This window comes from Chiloscyllium plagiosum, chromosome 29 (genome assembly GCF_004010195.1).
Source record: "Chiloscyllium plagiosum isolate BGI_BamShark_2017 chromosome 29, ASM401019v2, whole genome shotgun sequence".
NCBI lineage: Eukaryota > Metazoa > Chordata > Chondrichthyes > Orectolobiformes > Hemiscylliidae > Chiloscyllium > Chiloscyllium plagiosum.
In genome coordinates this window covers 46838354-46846075 of record NC_057738.1, presented here as the reverse complement: position 1 = coordinate 46846075, position 7722 = coordinate 46838354, and the positions used below count along the sequence as shown (strand labels likewise).

The following is a 7722-nucleotide window of genomic DNA, read 5'->3' as shown; positions in this document are numbered from 1 at the left end:
ACATGTTAAGCTGCATTTGCTGACTGTTCCTCATCTCACTATCTCGTGGCACCGGTAGCAAACCTGAGATCACTCCTCTACTCGTCCTGCCCTTCAGCTTCCAACCTAACTCTCTGTAATCACTTTTCAGATCCTCAATCCCTTTCCTGGCTATATCATTGGTGCCAATATGTACCACGATTTCTGGCTGCTCACCCTCCCCCTTCAAAATCCTGTAAACCCGACCGGTGACATCCCGGACCCTGGCACCAGGGAGGCAACATACCTTCCAGGAGTCCCGTTCCTGACCACAAAATCTCCTGTCAATCTGACTAACTATTGAGTCCCTTGACCGTCTAGCTTCACTGCATGGTGTGCTGTCCATCATTATTGATGGATATGTATAAATATAGTATAAATATGTGATTGTTATTTCACACCAACACATGATTTTCAGTCTCTGAGCTACCATTCCATGTGATGATGGGTAGTTTGTTTTATTTATTCCAGCTCGACCAGCATTTATTGTCCATGTCTAATTGCCCAGAAGACAGTTAAGAGTCAACCCGGTCTGGAGTGACATGTAGGCCAGACCGGGTAAAGATGACAGTTTCCTTCCCTAAAGGATATTAGTGGACCCTTCAGTTATTCCAACAATTAACTTGTAGTCATTGTTAGACTTTTAATTCCAGATTTTTATTGAATTCAAATTTCACCCACTGCCGTGGCAGGATTCAAACCTGAGTCCCGAGAACATTACCTGGGTTTCTGGATTAACAGCCCAGCAATAATACTACCAGGCCATTACTTATGTTAATGAGGTACTTCTTATTTCTTCATAGGACTTGGCCATTGTTAATTACAACACCACATGGCCCAGACTGGACACATTTAGGCAGCATCTTTCCAGGTACCCTTGCGTTTGGATGACAATATTGAACTCTTCAGTTTTGTCCTTGTTCATGTTGGGATTACTATGAGTAATGTTAATGGACATGCTCTTGCTCCATTTGCTTCTTTCTTTGCCACACTTGGGTGGTTGTTAGAGTGTGGAAGGAAAGATTTGTCTCGCTCTTTCTCTCAAGCATGAGAACTGCTGGGAGGGTAAACCATTGCATTAAGAAATAGCACATAGATTTATCATAACTCTCCAAAATATGGCAAATTGTTTTAGATTTGATTATCCTGGATACCTCTGGATGAACAATATGTTCTGTGAAACCATTAGACTGAAGATAGTGTGAAGAAGTGATTGTATATTGAATACTTAATTTCTTGAATATGTCCTGGTGTACCACAGACCAATGTCAGACAATGTGTTGAGGAATAAGCATATTGAATATGGCAGTCAATGTGTCACATGTTATTACACCAGTGAAACCTATAACGTAGTGCACAATAGGGAACTTGATGGAATATTCAGTCACTAGACTGTACTCATGCCCTTGGACATGGAAGTTATCGGTTACTAACTTGTAGCACAGTTTAGAAGCCATTTCATGTGGAATGAAAGGTTTTCTTAATTTTTGAGGCTGATGGGAGATATTGATACTTTTCACATGACTTTATTAATTTCCTTATTGATTCTAGGTTAACAAATGGATACCAATCTCTTGGCTTTTTCTGTACTTCTGTGATCTATATGTACAAGATAAGAGATTCTATTCTGCAGATTTCTAAGCAAACTCTCCTAGTCTGAAGATAACTGAGCTTTCCCCGAATGGTCCTAATAGCCTTTTTAAGGAGAGAAGCTAGATTTGCTTCTAGCCCCAATCAAGTCTCCTCCAGAAGCTGCTCTAATAGAATATAAGCTAAGCTAGAATTATTAAATGACTGTTCTAAACCAAGCATAAGCTAATGCCTTAAATATTTATACTTCCTCTTGTAAACCTCACAATTTCAACAATTGTCCATTAACACACTAAGGGTTTTGCAATTGTCTGTTCTCTAACACAGATTGGATTAAGTGACAGTTCAACAAAGGAGTTTCTGACTGATTTATTTAAAACTTATCGCAAAACCCTTATGTCACTAGTTTGTAATCCAAAAACCAAAAATAATGTTCACTTAAATATATAAACTTCATTCTGAAATACAAAACAAAGATTTTCAGCGAAATTGGATGGACATTTGAAGGAAATTAACCTGCAGGACAAGGAGAACCCAGCAGGGGAGAAAAACAAATCAGATTGTTTCATGGGAACACAGCATGAGGTTAATTGGCTGAGTGGTCATCTTCTGTGCCACAAGTGATTCTGACCTTATCCTCCTTCAGCTTGGAGCTGAGGTTTAAACTTGCTTTCTAATTGAAAACCCAAAGAAATTTCAAGAGGAAAGATGTGGTGCTCGTGAATATAAAGCTGGTAGATTTTGTGACTCAGTGAGAAGTTCAACAGGACTGCAGTAAAAGAACAAGATGCAATGTCACCGTGATAAAGGATAACAAGTGGGCTTCCAATTTCCTGTACTTTGAAGTCAATGGAAGGAAAGTTTATTGAGTGCCATTTTGGGAACATAGTTTTTCTTTGCCCTACATTTCTTGTGATTGCAGATTAATTAGATTCACACACAAAACAGGAACATCTTCCACAAGGAATGTTCTTGCTGTCAGTCAAGTAATTTTTTTCACCTTTTCTTTTACATTCACCTCTTGATAAAATGAACTCATAGAAGGAAAGTGTAGCTTGTGATGTTCTGAGTTTACAGAGTTTCTCAATTAGTCTTCAAAGTTGAGTGCCAATTGTTATAGTGTGATGGAAACAGCAGATTTCTGGTAAAACATCCTTGATTGAAACGATCATTTGAAGCTTTAGATCTTCTAAGAGAAAAAGACAGAGTTTATTAGACTTTGCTCCTATCGAGCTACCTTATTAAAAAATAATCTTCAAAAGGAATCAAGTTTGCTCATTCTTACTTCTCCACTCTTAATATAATTTTCATTTTAAAGAAAGTGAAACTTAGATTTGTTCGAACACTCATCTTGACAGTTCAATAATTATTTTCAGGACGATTGTGTATTAGAAGTTCCAACCATTATAGACATGACTATCACAAGTTAAAGAACTCCTGGCTTCCTTTACCTTCTGCATGATATCTGACTTGGTTACTCACAAGCTCTACTCTTTAATCTCTAGATCAAGTGGCCAACAAATCCAGGAAAATCTAATTCAAGTCAAGGCGTGTTGTCATTTAACTTCCATCTTCACCAAACTAATTACCATAAAATGTGACAGAATTATTTTTTAAATAAATAGTGTGTGTAAGGTCCAGTTTTGTTTTGAATTGGACCATACCACTTCAATATTCTTCATTTATAAGATTGATTGAAGTTTGATTAAATCTTTCATTGAAATCTCAGCCAATTCTAGAAAATCTTTAGGGATATTCCCAAAATTATCCTTAAGTCTTTGGGTCGAAGGATATTAACTCAAAAATGATTTAAATTTATGACGAATTACAAACTGAAGTTTATCAGTTAATTTAATAATATAAAATAGTTTTATTTTCTAAAAGTGTATTTTCAGAAATTTGATATCAATAATTTGTCATTGGCATTTCTTGAAAATGTTTTTTTTCTGATAAGCATGCTTTCAGTTGTTTTATTCAAACAACACTAAGTTATCGGGTTTAAATAGTTGAAGGAGATCATACTTTTGGAGAAAAACGTTTCTTTAAAGAAAAAAACTTGTACTCTAACATTGCTTGATTACTCTCATTGCTGACAGATTTTCCAGCTGCTAACCTATAAATGAGAACCAGCAGAAATTCAGAAAAGATAACTTGTCAAAGCAGTTTAATTTGTTTTATACACATGCAAATACAGCACATGTTGATGGGTGAACTCTCATTGATGAAGGTGTACCCCATCACCCACACAGAATGTCAGGACTAAACTCAGATCTGTCTCATGCCTGTGCACTGGACCAGTGACCAACACTCCATCAGTTTTAAAATAACTCTGGAAAAGGATAGATTTGGTTCAGAAGTTAAAGTTCTAAACCAGGACAAGTCCAATTCTGATGATCTTAGACAGGAACTTTCAAAGATTGATTAGGGTAGGCTGTTGGCAGGTGAAGGGATGTCTGGTAATTAGGAGGCTTTCAAAAATGAGCTAATGAGGGTTCAGGGCCAGCATGTTCTTGTTAGAGTGAAGGGTAAGGCTGATCACAGGTTCTAAAAAGATAGCAGATGATGACACATCCTTCCCAGATCATCTCAACGCCTTCTAAGCTCTTATTGAGCAGAATTTCAGTGGCGAGGTAACACCTATCCCGACAAGTCCTGATGAACCTGCCCCAACAATCACTTCATCAGAGTCAGATCAGTTTTCCTTCATATGAATCCAAGGAAAGCAATGGGACCAGACGGAGCACCAGGCCGTGTATATAAGAGCATGTGCAGATCAACTGGCAGAGGTCTTCTCAGGCATCTTCAACCTCTCCCTGCAGCAGGTCACTGTCCTTGCCTGGTTCAAGAGGGCAAACATCTTGAAGGCTCATGCAGCATGTCTCAATGACTACCACCCAGTGGCCCTAACTTCGGTGGTCATGAAGTGCTTTGAAAGGCTGGTCATGGCATTAATCAACTCCAGCCTCCCCACTAATCTTCACCCACTCCAATTTGCCTATCGGACCAACAGATCCATGTCAGATGCCGCATCACTTGCCCTTCACTTTTTCTGAGAACATCTTGACACCAAGAGCAGCTATGTAAGAATCCTACTCATTGACTACAGTTCAGCCTTCAACACTATTATCCCCTCGAGACCGATTACTAAACTTAGTGATCTCAGACTAAACCCCACTCTCTGCAATTGGATCCTCATTTTCCAGACCCACAGGCCACAATCAGTGAAGATTGGGGATAATATTTCATCCTCACTAACACTCAACACTGGAGCTCCCCCCCAGGGGTGCATACTCAGCTCCCTACTATACTCACTGTATACCCATGACTGCGTCATCAAATACCAGACTAATGCCATTTACAATTTCGCTGATGACACCACCATAGTCGGTCGAATCTCAGATGGCAACGAAATAGACTACAGATGGGAGGTGGAAGACCTGGAGAAATGGTGCACTGAGAACAATCTAGCTCTCAATGCCGGCAAAACCAAGGAACTCATGCCCCCCTACACATTAACAGCACAGAGGTGGAACAAATAGAGAGTGTCAAGCTTCTGGGAGTGGTCATCCACAACAAGCTTTCTTGAACTCTTCATGTGGATGCACTGGTTACAAAGGCCCAACAACGTCTCTTCTTCCTCAAGCAACCGAGGAAATTTGGCACAATGGCGAGTAACCTTGCCAACTTTTATAGGTGCGCCATTGAGAGCATTCTGTCTGGATGTATCACTATCTGATATGGTAACTGTACCATTCAAGATCGGAGACGGTTACAGAGAGTGGTGAACTCGGCCCGGACAATCACAAAGGCCAACCTCCCATCTATAGAATCCATCTACCAGGCCCACTGTCAAGGAAAGGCCGCCAGCATTCTCAAAGATCCATCCCACACTGGCAATGTTTTTCTACAACCTCTACCATCCTGGAGAAGGTACAGAAGCCTGAACACATGCACCAGCCGGTTTCAAAATAGTTTCTACCCTACTGTTGTTAGGATACTGAATGGACTCACAACCTCTTAACATTCGCCTGTAATTGTGTTTGTTTTTGCAAACGTTTACCTATTATTTACTTGTTTATGCTACTTAACTCTGTGATCTGCCTGTATTGCTCACAAGACAAAGCTTTTCACTGTGCCTCGATACACGTGACAATAAATTCAATTCAATTCAATTCAGGAGTAGGGGACCCCGGATCACTAGAGTTACTGAGGCCCTGTCTTGAAAAAGAATCAGACATATGCCATATGTCAGCAACTGGTATCAAGCAAATTCCTTGAGGAATATAGAGGGTGTCAGAGTACACTTGAAATAAATCAATGGGTCTAAAAGGGGACACAAGGTGGATTTGAGAGGCAAGGTAAAGGAGAATCCAAAGAGATTGGGTAATGTCAATTACTAGAGGACATAAGTTTAAGGTTAAAGGAGAAATTTTAAGGGAGATGTGAGAGATAAGTTTTTGACACAGGGGGTGATAAGTGCTTGGAATTCACAGTCAGATAAGATGGTAAAAGCAGATACAACAGCAACATTTAAGAGGCATTTTGACAGATAGATGAATAGGCAGGGAATAGAGAGTCATGGACTGCATTGAGGGAAAAGATATTTAGTTTAGAAAGGCAACAAGGTTTGGCACAGGCTTGTTGGGCCAAAGGGTCTGTTCCTGTGCTGTACTGTAATGTTCTTTGTACATTAGCATCCATTGGTGACTGCACTGGCTCAGGCACACACACAGTGCAAAAGGCAGATGTTCTCCCAAGGAATTAGTCGATGGGGAGGCAGTTGGAGCCAGAAGATCAGAGGAATGTCTGAAGCCAGTTCAATGATGAAGACTTGCATGATATTTTGGTCTTGAGCATTGATTTTCAAACATGGGAGACACTAGTCAACAGATGGGTTGGTGCCATTACTGAGCAGGGTCTTCAACAGCTTAACAACAGGAGTCAGCATCAAGAACAATCGCTACACAATCACCTGCAACAATTGTGCCAAAACCTGTCTCTCTCAGATTAGTCATTTCAACCATCAGGAAAGGTGCACCATGTGAGACTATCCCTTTACTGAGTGGTTTGCTACATGTCTGTCATCCTATAGAAATGGACAGATTGCAACAAGCATATGTATGCTGTGACAATTATGGGATTCAGTGATCTTGTAACCTTGAATCTTGGCTTCAAATAGTTTTCTTTTCTTCAAGGCTATTTCCACAGCTTCTGATATTACTTTCAGTAAAACAGCCTGCGACCCTCTCATTAAAGACCCACCATAAATAATATGCAATTCCTTGACTACATGTCATCACTTAATAAAATGAGTTATTTCTTCCAAAACCTATTTAAATTTAGCAAACCTAATTAACCTTTCACCAATACACCATTGTTTCTGATTCTCACAAGGCTTACTAATTCACTTAGGCAGAGTCCTGAGAGGTTGTAATTTTAAGTTGCATATTACAGGTGTAATTTTCCCATTTTCAGTTAGAATCATAGATTCTCAACAGTGTGGAAGCAAGACATTCAGCCTAACAAGTCTGCACTGATCCTCTGAAGAGCATCTCACCCAATCCCCATAACCCTGCATTTCCCATGGCCAGTCCAGCTAACCTGCACATCTTTGGCCTGTGGGAGGAGACCCACACAGGTAATCGCCTGAAAGTGAAATTAAATGTAAAGCTGCAGTGCTAACCACTGAGCCACTGTGCTGGCCTCGGAGCACTTTGTTGAGTGGGACTCATGGTATTCATTCTGCGAAGGCTTGGATCCACTTTCCTCGAACAATCCTCTGCCCTTCACCTCATTTCTTATGTAATCAGGCTCATGGGAAGCTTCCTCATGAAGTTACATCAATGCAGAGCTACTGACCTGACCTACTGGCCACCATGCCAATGGTGCCACATTTGCAACCCAGCAACACAACACCCTAGAAGCTCACTCCCTCACAATGTGGTGCTTGATCATTACGAGTGAGCAATGTCCATCTTTCCAACCATTGCTCATGCCGAGAGGGAGAAGAAAATTCTTATCAAATGAAGCCCTTATATGTCGCAAAAGCTTAGCAGGTCGGCAGCATCTGTGAAGAGAAATCAGAGTTAATGTTTTAAGTCTGGTGACTTTCCT

At 40.3% G+C, this 7722-nt stretch overlaps 1 long non-coding RNA gene across 1 annotated transcript; it reads right to left on the bottom strand.

Annotated features, from left to right (window-relative positions):
• Positions 1-235: 235 nt before the first annotated feature.
• LOC122564308 lies at positions 236-6678 on the bottom strand. Its single transcript, XR_006315867.1, has 3 exons — positions 6668-6678; positions 3268-3274; positions 236-326 (listed from the first exon to the last, which is right to left on the bottom strand). It is a non-coding gene; the product is annotated as an uncharacterized LOC122564308 (long non-coding RNA).
• Positions 6679-7722: the final 1044 nt, after the last annotated feature.